Source organism: Ptychodera flava, unplaced genomic scaffold (assembly GCF_041260155.1).
Source record: "Ptychodera flava strain L36383 unplaced genomic scaffold, AS_Pfla_20210202 Scaffold_136__1_contigs__length_136700_pilon, whole genome shotgun sequence".
NCBI lineage: Eukaryota > Metazoa > Hemichordata > Enteropneusta > Ptychoderidae > Ptychodera > Ptychodera flava.
In genome coordinates, this window is record NW_027248318.1 from 121,056 (window position 1) to 134,082 (window position 13,027).

Here is a 13,027-nt window from a genome sequence, read left to right on the forward strand (position 1 = left end):
TCGGCTAAATCTCCACTCCCAAAAAAGAGTGGCTCAATAGCCGGCTAAGTTGTTACATTTTTCTGACTGAGACCGCTCAACACGTTGTAGAGTTCGTGAAGCACTCACGCACGCATGCTCACTATCATACATCGCACATACACACTTTATCGAAGCGAAGAAACGAATTTCATCGCTTTAACTGGGCGAACGATAACCTCGGGGACAATTCTGTCCACCAGCAGTATTACCAACCAAGGGTAGAAAATACGGCTAGTTTTCAATCGGATTCGAACCCACAACATACGGCATCAGTTATCAGGTGATGTTCATTTGTTATACGATGATGCATATTTGTTGTATGATGATGGGCATTTGTCATATATGGTGACGGGCACTAGTTATATGGTGATGAGCATTTGTTACATAATGATAGGTATTTTTATATGGTAATACACATTTTGTATATGGTTATGGGCATTTGTTATAAAGTGTTGAGCATTTTATGTTTCATTGAGCATTATAATACTGTGATGGGCATTATAATAAGCATTTATTGTGATGGGCATTTGTTATACGGAGATGTACATTTGTTATAAGATGATGAGCATTTATTATGTGGTGATAAGCTTTTTTTATACGGTGATGCACCTTTGAAGTGTAGTAAAATTATGATTTGATGGGCATTTGTTATATGGTTATTGGCATTTGTTATATAGTTATTTGCATTTGCTACATGGCGATGCATATTTGTTATATGTTGTTGCAAATTTGTTGTATTGTGATAGGCATGTGTTCTATGGTGAGGGGCATTTGTTATACCGTGATGCACATTTGTTGTAAACTGATCGTCATTTGATATGTGGTTGGCATTTGTCATATGGTGATGTGCATTTTTGTAAATAGTGATGGCTATTTGGTAAATGGTGATGCGCGTTTGTTATATAGCGATGAGCATTTGCTATATTTTATTGAGCATTCATTATACTTTGATGAGCGTTAGTTATATTATAATGAGCTTTTGTTATATTGTGGTGGGCATTTGTTTTATAGTGATGCACATTTGTTATATTGTGATGCAAATTTGTTATATGGTATGCACCTTTGTTGTATGGTGATAGGCATTTGTTAGGTGGGGAGGAGCATATGTTATATGATGAAGCACATCTGTTGAAGTACAGTTGTTATATGGTGATGCAAATTTATGATGTGGTGGTTCACATTTGTTATATTGTGATGGACATTTGTTATACAGTAATGCATATTTGTTGTATGGTGATTGGCATTTGATATGTGGTGGTGGGCATTTGTTATATGGTGATGGTTATTTGTTATATACCAGATATATTACGAAAATCACCCAAGAAAGGTGGGTCTCCCCTTAATCAGTGAATTTAAGGTCATCTTCTTTTCCATTTTGTCTTTATGGGTAATTTGAAATATTGCGACTTTCAATTATAGGCTACTTATACTTTCATAAATTTGAAAAATTATTGGATCCAGTTCTCCTAAATTAATTCAGTCGTGTTCATAATGAATTTATCGTCGCAGATTTAGACTTGCTGATTATACGTGGTCAGAGTTGGAAGATCCGATCATTGCATCACTGGCTGTAAGCTGCGCCTTAAGATCTGTTGCGGAGAAGCTTCCACAGAGAGAACAAACGAAACACGACAGTTATACAGAAGTCTCGAGGTAATTTATACGGTGAATAAATACCAATACTGCATATGAAGCGGATTAGGATTTTTTCATCAACATGTTTACATGTTGCTGTGTGGAATTTCTGTGTTTTGCAAATGTAATTGTGTGTTTCACCTTAAAAGCCGATTTTTGAATATATAATTGATGGTTATCGTAGGTTTTAGCCAAATGGTAACATTGCAGCTTCACGCCGCGACTAATAAGAACATTTTCAATCAAAATTACTGAAGATAGTAATATGAAGATTGCAGTAATTCTAAAACTTATACCACTCATGGTCAAGTGACACATTGTTCGCACCGTACGTTTATTATCGCAACACCAATTGTTCTTATGCAAATAAGTAAACTATTACGGTTAATTGATATGGAAATTAGTAAACATTACAGTTTAATGAATAGACTTCATTATCATATGAATACAGACGTAAGGTTTACTACTTTCCATATCAATGTACGCGTAAAGGTTTACTTATCTACATACAAACAAAAATCAAACATCTGGCAGATTGTTCACATGGCAACTTTTAATGAACTAGCGAAAGTACATTTCAATGGCAATTTATCACCGTGTTGATTTTGAATGAAAATATTGCCTGATGAACTTGTGTACCAGGTTATTAAACGTAGTGGTATCTGACAAGCAGCATGAAGAATAGTACTCTTCAACTTTTACATCAACTTGTGTCACAGGTTGTGGGGATTGTAAAGCGTTAGACACGGTTTTCTGCACGAAATTGCTGATACGCAGTGTACGTGAAAAATTCTTCAAACTGCGAGCGAAACCGTTTCACTTCGCTTGATTACATTGTGTCGGAGATATACAAGTATGCGTCCATACTGGTGGCGTGGCCGATGCACAGTGACATGCACATGCATCATACTACGTGGCAAATTGATCAGTGCAGTAAGTTTGTTCGCCAATGAGAAAGCTGTATTAAACTATCTATTATGTCATAATTTTAATCCCTAATGACATCAGGTGTTTTAAGGCGCAATGCAAATCGGCCTTCGGCCTCGTGCGCTTTACAACATGCCAGCTAAAGACGAGAGGTTTAGAATTGTAAACCCACTCGAACCCGTACAATTACCTATACAAATGCACAGTCGTTCTAATGCAATGTTTACGGATTTCACAATTTGGACTTAAAATATGATAGGCAAATTTGGTGTTAGACAGTGTATGTTACAACAAAAAGTCTGAGCTGAATCGTGCACAGGCAATCAACACAATATACACTGGTTATTTATTTCTTATTACGAAGAAAATGCTTTGAAGTTTCCTTGCAGAATTACAACTTAAACTAAAACTGTCTGTTTTTAGGCACTTATTAGCTTCAGTGTTGTCCATCGACGGTTAATATACGTCTAAACGTGAACCAAATAGGCAGTACCAGTCTTAGAAAAAAATTTCGGGTTCTGCAAGACAGCAGTACTTATTTTGATTGATTTCACGGTCGATTGCAACCTTACAGAATGGATCAGATGTATGTAAATCTGCAATATAATCGTAATCGACCATTTTCTTACAATCGGTGCATCTTCACAGCAGTTTCGTCATTGTTTTCCGACAGATATTACGAAGGGAAAGCTATCGCCCTCATCGAAATAGCATATAATCGGAATGTACAGAAAGCCGGAGATGTGTTACAAGATCAACACTTGTCCTGGAGAAAATATAACTGTCTTGAAGTCGCTATCAGAGGAAAGGCAAAGGTAAATGTTCATCTTTTTAAATTCAAACGTATCATTTCTGTAAACATTTGCCATAATCACAGTGTTATTTCTTACGGCGTCGATGAGCGACTTATTTTATTCACATGAAGTGCGCATATTCCCGCACACACGAAATTTTAACCGCAAAAAATTCTGCATATCCGGCTTGAAAATCTGAAACTTTCACGGTGGTTGGTCAAGTGAGTGATCGGGGATCCCTATCAAGAATTTACACAGTTTCAAGTTCACAGAGTGGTCTGCAGACTAAATGTGGATATGTGGGGACAACTCAGATGTCGTGGAGTTTTGACGTCGCCGTTCAAGAAATCTAGTTTTTAGAAATCTCTCCATTTCACCCATTCCAGCCCCGCGCCCAAACAAAAATTGACCAATTTGGGATTATGGCTTATCAACCAATTTCATTGTTCCTGCTGTTTTTCCTTAAATGTTTGGTTAGTCCTATGTACTTGACACCTTTCGGGAAACTTGTACCTGGTTGGTCTAAAGGGCTCTTCCGATAATTTTTTATGACCCCTCGTGCTGGTGAGGTGTTAAACTTCTTTTTAACAGTAGTATAGTCTCAGCTATACACAAGTGATCAGTATTACAACTGCATAGCATCGGTTGAGACACCATTGAAGGTTTCGCGCTTGGCTGTAAGGTAGAAGCTCTTGACGATGGTAACTTCTGGTCCAAAGGCATTGTGAAGGAAGTGATTGAAAACGAAGGGACATGCACGTATCTAGTTGGGTTTGATGGCTGGTCGGCAAAAAAAGTCAAACTGGACTCCTCGAACAACAGAAAACACAAAACTCGAAAGCTATCTAGAAGCGACAAAACTCGCACTTCTAGAGATACCCTTTCAAACAAGGAAACGGAACATGTCGCGTGCTCAAAGAATCGCGATAAACAAGCTTGCAAACAATAGGCTAATTACAATAAAACCCTTCGACAAGGGTCGAGGCATCGTCATTGTAAACACAAAAGATTATGTACACGAATGAGAAAGACAATTACGCAAACCCAGTATTATACACAACTAGACAATGACGACACAGAACAAATAGTAAACAAAGTACACGAACTATTAAACAAAATGTACGAGAAAAAACACATCGACCATGGTACTTATAAGTATCTCGATCCAAAAAACATAAAAATCCGTACCCCGCAGTGGTACTTACTACCTAAAATCACAAACCGCCGCCCGAAAACTCAACGTTTGTAGGGAGACCAATAATTAGCGGCTGCTCTAGTCCCACTAACAGAATCTCAGAATTCTTGGATTACTTCATAAAACCATTGGTCCAGCAACAACCAACGTATTTAAAAGATATGACAAACTTCATACAAGAAATTGAAAAAAACAAATGTCCCCCAACTAGTCAAAACAAAATTCACAGAAGTAAAGAAACAAAAAACAAACAAACCAGACCACCAATTGGACTCACAACGAGACCCAAACATTGATATTCTTGCCTCGCTATTCGATGAGCAAGATCACTAAAACACATTTCACTGCGTAATTATTTTTGATACGTGCATTCCTGTGCGTAGTTTTCTATGGTAATATGGCCTTATAAATATTGATTTACATGCATATGCTATATCTTTGTAATTATTAGAGTATTCGGGACAATTTTTTCAGTGGGTATTGCAATATGACAGCGCATCATAAAAATGCACAAAAGGTCATGTGACACACCCTGCAGATCACGTGATCATGGCGGCCATATTGGATTTTACAAAAAAAATTCAAAAAATGTTGCATTTTTTGTTATTTCAATATATAAATGTATTTTTCTCAGCGTAACACTTTAAAAATTACTACTTACGTTTTATCAACTCAAATTCAGTAGGGGAACTCATACTTTAAAACATATTCCACATAAATGAGATTAATATGCATATTTATTACAAGTTCAAATTCGAACAACAGGTATCATCTGACATTCAAAAGAGAGCTATATTATATATATACTGGTAGCAAGTCCGATGTGTAATTGTCATTGATAGATTGATGTCGTACATCATCCACAGGATACCCCATCAACGTTTGTGATGTCAGTCACCGGCCCTTTGTCGCACTTTTCTCTCAGCATGCTCAGCTGGCCTACATTCCTGTCTTGCTTGAGATCTCTGTCTTTGCTCAACTGGTTTGGGGACATATTCAAGTTCGGTATTAGAGTTTTAATTTGAAATTTGACTTCCGCTATCTCCGTCGAGTTCAGTTTCATGATCAGTGACAATTCCACTATAAGTGTCTAGAAAAAACATGCTCAAGGGCTTAGTGGGTGTTAAACTGTCCCCGCATCGCCATTTTTAAATACCCTCTGAAAGAAAAACAACAACCGATCACACGATCCTTACAAATCACGGCCGAGAAATGATCGAATATGGCGGCATTTGTTTACAAATTTGGCGCACATGCTCATTTAGGTTTGACCTCTGCCTCGTACACTTCGCTAGGCTTGAGGAAATAGTCAACAAACATGATGTAGATCAAACAAAGCCAACGTATACAGAACGCATATAAACGCGTACGTTCTTGGCGCGGTAAATATTCACAAACAAATAAAAATAAATATTCACAAACACAAACTAAGGAAAGAATCTACATTGCGACTGATGAGAAACCACACTCGGGTTTCGAAACGCAAGCGTCAAAGGGCCACTCTATCAACTTTGTAACACCATAGGTCCGGCTGCGTCTCGCAATAAGCTTTCCCCACACAAACAAAACATTACCGTACACACTAATCCAAACTTCCCTACAAATATCCGAGGCGAAACAAACATTTTTTATTAACACAAACAATCGGATAAGAATGTAGGAACACATTTTTGAAACGAACCAAACACAAACTCGACACAAAAACATTTTGGATAGTTAGTTGGGGAGCCTCTTTCACACTTTATACAAATCTGCTGATGATGTCATGAATATGTAATTGGGTGAAAGTGGCCGTCGACGCGTCGCGACTGGCAGTGCACTGGCGCTGCACTTGATAAGTCTCAGTCGGGTGGTTACCGTATAACTGGAACAGCCGATCGTTTGCTGAGACGATCAAAAGGTGTCAAGTGCGCCTCCGATTAAAGTAGTAAAGTAAACTATGCATAACTAATAGACGGGGCCCAGAACGTCGTTTCAGGCCCAAACGACACTCTGAGCCCCGTCAAGTTCTGTGTGGGTGCAGGGCTGTCATGCCGATATAACATTGCTGTACTGTTTACATCGATTCAGATAGACAAAGTCCTTGGAGTCACCATAAACTAGGGAAAGACTATTCTTGAAAAAAGCTCACCTGTCAGTAACGCAAGTCGTCAACTATTTGATGTCTTCTTATTTTGAACATATTTTGTGAACAACGGAGTAGGTTACTTAAAAATTCATTGATCAGCAGTGGGTTGACCCGTTTCGCCAATTGTTAAGTTAACACGACTGGAACTAATTTGGGATAATTAGATGGTGAAGTAATGTCGGTTTAATCTGCGAATGTAAGTCTATCTGCTTTTCTTTTTAATGTTATACGGTTCTTTTTATGAGTAATTTGTAATGTTACAACATTCAGCCATAGGGCAACTAATACTTTGAGAAATTTGAAAACTATCAAGATCCAATTATCCCAAATCAGTTCTAATCGTGTTAGTTTGAAATTTGTATACAGATCTAGATCAGATAGCTTTCACTACTGCGCCTCATCCTCCATCGTAGTTTTTAGGTATGTTGATGATATGCACACAAAAACTTAAGAAGTGTCATGCTCAGGAATTAAAATACCATCTGAATACTCTTGATCGTGATATTAAATTTACAATTAAAGGTGAAGAGAATGGGTCGCTTTCTTTCTTAGATACTCTATTCGTAGTCCAAGAAGACGGCTTCCCTCGGGAAGAAGAAGAAGAAGAAGAGAAAGAAGAAGAAGATTTTGATTTTTCAAATGAACGTTTATTACTAAAATAAGTCTCCTGTACAGAAAAGTACATTCAAAACAATTCATATTTTGAGACGAAAAGCAAAAATGAAATCATACAAATAAGTAATGGCAAATGATGTTCAATTACTCAAAAAAACTAAGCAAAGGTGGACCAAAAAAAACAGCAAAAACTGTAAAATGGCTATGACACTGATGCTGGAGCGCGGTGGAGAGAACTGGTGAAAAGGCAAACAGGTAGCTATATCACTTGCAACAAGGGGAAAGAAACCAATTAAATCTGAAAAAAAGCACAATTTTGTTATTGGCAGAAGGCACGATGCGAGGTGCATGAAAAATCTCCACTGAATAGGAGAAAGCAAAACAAACTTCCGAAACAAGAAGGAGCGACAGAAATGTGCAAAGAAATGGGACAAGAACACCTTACATCTTGCAGAAAAGAAAGCCGCATAACCGTTAATGAGAAGGGACATATTGAGAAAACTCTTCGTTGGCATACTCTACGTTGGCATGTACATGGCAACGAAGAATCTTCTCAACTGACTACCCCCTCCCATTCCGTGAGGAGTACGGTGCCCAGGACGAGTTAGGTAATGACAAAAGGGAAAGTGTGCTCAGAGGTAAAAGCACACAAAAGAAAAAGGTGATCACAACAAAATTGAATCAAAAGTAATTGTTCCATCAATTTCTACGGAAGCAATGACGTCATTAATACACCAAATGTTTTTGAAAGCACTTATGTTTGAATTGAGCGTGAAGTAATTATATTCTTCTAGAATGAGAGAACAAATTCGCCTTTTAAAAACAGAAACAAGCATATTACTGATTGAGGTATCATGACCATTAATTGCATTTCGTATCGTCAAATGAATTGCAATTTTAGCTGTCGTAAAAAGAAAATTTAAAAGAGCAAAAGTACTTTTGTCCATGTACGATTTATCGAAGGGTGGGCCTAAAACAAACCACCAGAATAAAATAATGCTTTCCTGACCAAGATAACGGTGACAGAGTTTATGAAGGAGAATGAACAAAGGAGAAAAACGAGGGCATTCTAAAAATACGTGTAAAAGGTCATCTCTGGCACTACAGAAAATACAATCAGAGGATGAGCTATACCCAGTATGGAACATAAACGAGCCAGTTGCGTACGCACCGTGGAGAAGACACCATTGAAGATCTCCTTCTTTTTTGGGGGCATTGGACTGAGATAACAAGAAATGAACAAAGGTTTGATATCAAAACAAACATATCAAATAAAAAATCATCAATAAAAACAAGTAAAACCACATTATAATAATAACAGTTATAATAATTAATATAAGTATTATATAGAAATAATAACGTGAATAATAATAGGTTAAATTTCCGTGAAAATTTCACCATAAGAGTATTTTGGGTCGAAAAGACCAAATATGATATTGATTTCACTGCCCCATGTTTCCATGGTAACCATTTTAGGGGTTAAAAATTTCAGTTTTTCTAATATCCCATGAAAAGTAACTTTGATTGATATGAAAATTATCTAGTGGGGGAGTTCGGGTAAGAGAACACAAAAACCAGACTTATTTTAATGTTTCAAGTTGCCATGGTAACTATGTGACTTTTCCCCTAATTCCTATTAAAGAACTATGGATTAGTGTAAAAAATTGATCATAAGGGTTTTTCTGGTTAGCACACCCAAAAAAAAATCACACTAATTTAAACGTGAGATGTTTCCATGGCAACCATTCAGGAGTAAATATTACAGGTTTTTCAAAGATTCCATCTAAAATCCAGTGATCAACAGAATGTGTTATATCAAAGGCATACTTTTGGTTAGAAAGACCAAATATCCAGCGTAAAAATCCAGTAATCCACAGAATATTATACCAAATGGTTATTTTGTCTTAGAAAGACAAAATATGATATCCATTTTTACTGCCCTGTGTTTCCATAGAAAACTATTTGCATTTTAAACTTTTAATTTTTTTACAAATTCCATTAAAAGTAATCCCAGTTACTATACTTATGCTCTCCTAAGTGTATTCGTCATAGCATGAACTCCATGATCATTTTTGTTTATGTTGCCATGGTAACCATTTTGGTAACCACAGTTTTTTTATTTCAAACATAATTCAGTTTTTTATTTATTTTATTGATTTCTAAGTAACAACTTTTAACATTTGTTCTATAATAATAATAATTGTAATTTCTTTGCCTCAAGCTAGGAAGAATAATAAAGATAATGTAAATTTTGGCCATTCTGGTCAAAATTATGTTTTCCATTAATTTTAGTGTGTAAAGAATTAATTTTATAAAGATCAGAAATAATTTTCCAAGCATTTTCACTTTTTTTTTCATGCGGTCATCCCAAATAAGTGTTATATAGTATAGTACTAACTTATTATGCATTCATTGAATTAAGTTTATGCGTTCAAATAAATTTTATGAGCTAAAATTAATTCTACTAGTATCTCAAATAAGTTTTATGAACCCAATTCCCCTTAGCACCCAATGCACCATTATTTATCGCAAGCAGGAACAGTAGCGCACAGTTTTTTTATTTAAAACATGATTCACTGGTACTTATTTATTTTATGGATTTATAATTAATGACGTATTAATAAAATAATTTATTTTGATTTCTTTACCTCATTCCAGGAAGAATAATGAAGACAAATTATTTCTGATTGTTTAACTAAAGTAAAATTATGACCATAAAGTGGTGCATTATTATTTGTGTGACCTGGCGTGACCCCATAAATGTATGATTAGATGATCTCCTCTTTCAAGGGTAGCAACGGATAAATTTGAACATGGTGTCGTATACGTTTAAACACTTTTTAAACCCAGCAGGCCAAGACAAGGGGGAAATATTACAAGTTAAATGTTTCGTGTTTAATACAGCCCTACTTGTAAATAAAACTAACACCAACTCTGACTTTTGTTCTATTTCTCACTTGTGCGAACGTCGTAGGAACATTTATTGCAACAATCTACCCTAAATATAAAGAAGTGGCTGTCAATTAAACTGCGGTTGCTTACAAACCGGAGGTAAACAGTGAGACTAAAAGTGCTCAGAAATGCGAGCGCAATAGACTCAAAACAGCTTCTTAAATCTAATGAATCAAGGGTCACTGCTCATTCTTCAGCATTTATAACCAGATATGAACTGAAAATGCCCAGGTGTTTCATAATATATTACAGTTATGTGTAAATGTGAACCTTTGCCACATGTTGCAACTTCACTGAAAGTATTATGATTAATACAATGAACAATATTCACGGCAGATTACTTCTAGAAGGTCATGAAGTATACAAATATGTAATTTGCCGAAATAAAAATACTAAATTTCTTTGACTGCTGTCATTGTATCACCACTTTATTTAGCTACAGTAATTACCTTTGGCCAAGTCCTTCAAGCCATATATGCCAAACTGTGAAAGCTCATTAGATATGCAATTTATAAATTAGCTGACATGAAAATGTGAAATGACTTTCAATATTGTTTTAACCTGGTATAATTATCAACGTACAAGGCATGTTTTGCCAACTTTGATCAAGTAAACCCCAGTATATATCCGTAATTAGAAAAGATCATTGAAAATGCAAATGACGAATTGGCTGAAGAAAAAAATGCATAATGACTTTCAATAATGTTGTATCATAGCATCTTGAATGTACACAGCAAGTTACGTCAACTTTGGTCTGTTCAATTCAGATATATATCCCTAAATAAGCAAGTTCATTTAATATGCAAATAAGAAATTGACTGAAGTAAAAATGCATAATGATTTTTTGTAATGTTTTATCATAGTACAGGGCTCGAAATTAGCGGTAGTCCCGCGTCCATAGACTACCAATTTTTCCCTTGGGCTACCAAAGTCCATGAAATGGTAGCCCAAGCGGACTAACAAAGCCTGGGACATGAAATACTTGGCGTGCGATGTCAGTCATTTTGGGACGAGCTAAATGCAGTCAACATGCAGTTTCATTTGTTTGAAGCAATTGTCCTTTCATCTGTGAAGAGTTTTTTGCTGATCACTATTACAATTTTCACTGCTATATTGTTGTTTAACAAGATGCAGAGCGTTTGATACTAGAATGTTGAGTTGCTTTTCCGTGTGCAGTCTTTGCAAGCCAGTTCGCACTATGCTGTTGATCAGCATACACGACGTAGGCCTACTTCTGTCAAGTTTAGGTGTTTTGATACTGAAATTTTACAAAACTTTCACTTCTGTATCCAGAGATTGTATTATCAGTTTGATTTGAAATAGTAATTTAAAACACTGTGTCAGTTAAGCTTGGAAGTCGTGGCTGAGTTTCGCTGCATTTTATCTATGGTTGTCGATCAGTTTCAATGTATTACGGACTGATAGACTCGGGTGTAACAAGGCAAGCTAGTTCATAAAGATCATGAGAATATTTTTTCTCTGTTTTTCTTTACTCAAGTTACAAGTTCTTTGGATGTATAAGCCGATTTTGAAAGTGATAGAAAGTGTTAAAAATGTACATAAATTAGCATAAATTAAGCGTTCGTGACACATATCATGGGGTTTCTCGAGTGGAAGGCCCTAGTTTTACTGCTATTATGTGTTTCTGAAGCGGGGGCTTATACTCAGACGAGCACAGTGTCCCTAAACTATAATATTCACGGACTACCAGCCATCGTCACTAGGCTACCAACTTCAGAAAATGGTAGCCCAAGTGGACTACCAGGGTAAAAAGTTAATTTCGAGCCCTGTAGTATCTTCAATATATGCAGCAAGTTCTTCTCTCACGTATGCATTTAACTGCTGCATTGTTTAAGGTCAGTTTCCATCTTTATGGAAATTGGCTCGTGTTAGTCCAATCTATAAAAAAGGTCCACTAGACGAACCTGGTAACTACAGGCCAATAAGTGTACTTCCTGTACTTTCCAAACTCCTCGAGCGCCATGTTCACAATCACCTTGTAAAATTCATGGAAACACACAATCTCTTCTTTTCTAATCAATCTGGATTTCGTGCCAAACACTCTTGAGAAAGTATTCTTGTTGGTCTGGTCAACTCATGGACTAATGAAATCGATCGTGGAAACATCGTTGGTTCAGCATTGTTAGACCTGAGCAAAGCGTTTGATCTCGTTGACCGCGCAATCTTGTTGTCGAAACTAAAAACCTATGGGTGTTCTGATCACACCCTGTCTTTTTTTAAATCATACTTATTTACACGTAAACAATTTGTGCAATTTAATCGTACTAACTCAGATGTTATTGATGTCAGGGTCGGTGTGCCGCAAGGTTCCATACTGGGGCCATTGCTCTTTATTATTTATGTTAACGATTTGCCCCTTCACCTTGAAAATTCATCCTGTACTTCCTTTGCAGACGACACAACGCTTCATGTTTCAAACAAGTCCTTAAACACCATTTCTACTTACCTGAATGCTGATCTAAAAATAGTTGAAAATTGATGTCTTACTAACAAACTTTGTATCAATCCGAGTAAGACAAAATCAATGATTATCACAACTTCTCAGAAGAGACGGCACATTGACAGTGAAAACTTCAACCCCACTTTGGCTGGTAAAACTATTGACCGCTTCTCATCACAGAGGTTGCTAGGGGTCACTATTTCTAATAACCTGGCCTGGTGTGAACACATTTCAACCATTGAAAGCAAAATCAATTCCAAATTGTTTCTTTTGGCACGCGTCAAAAAAATTCTTCCTGT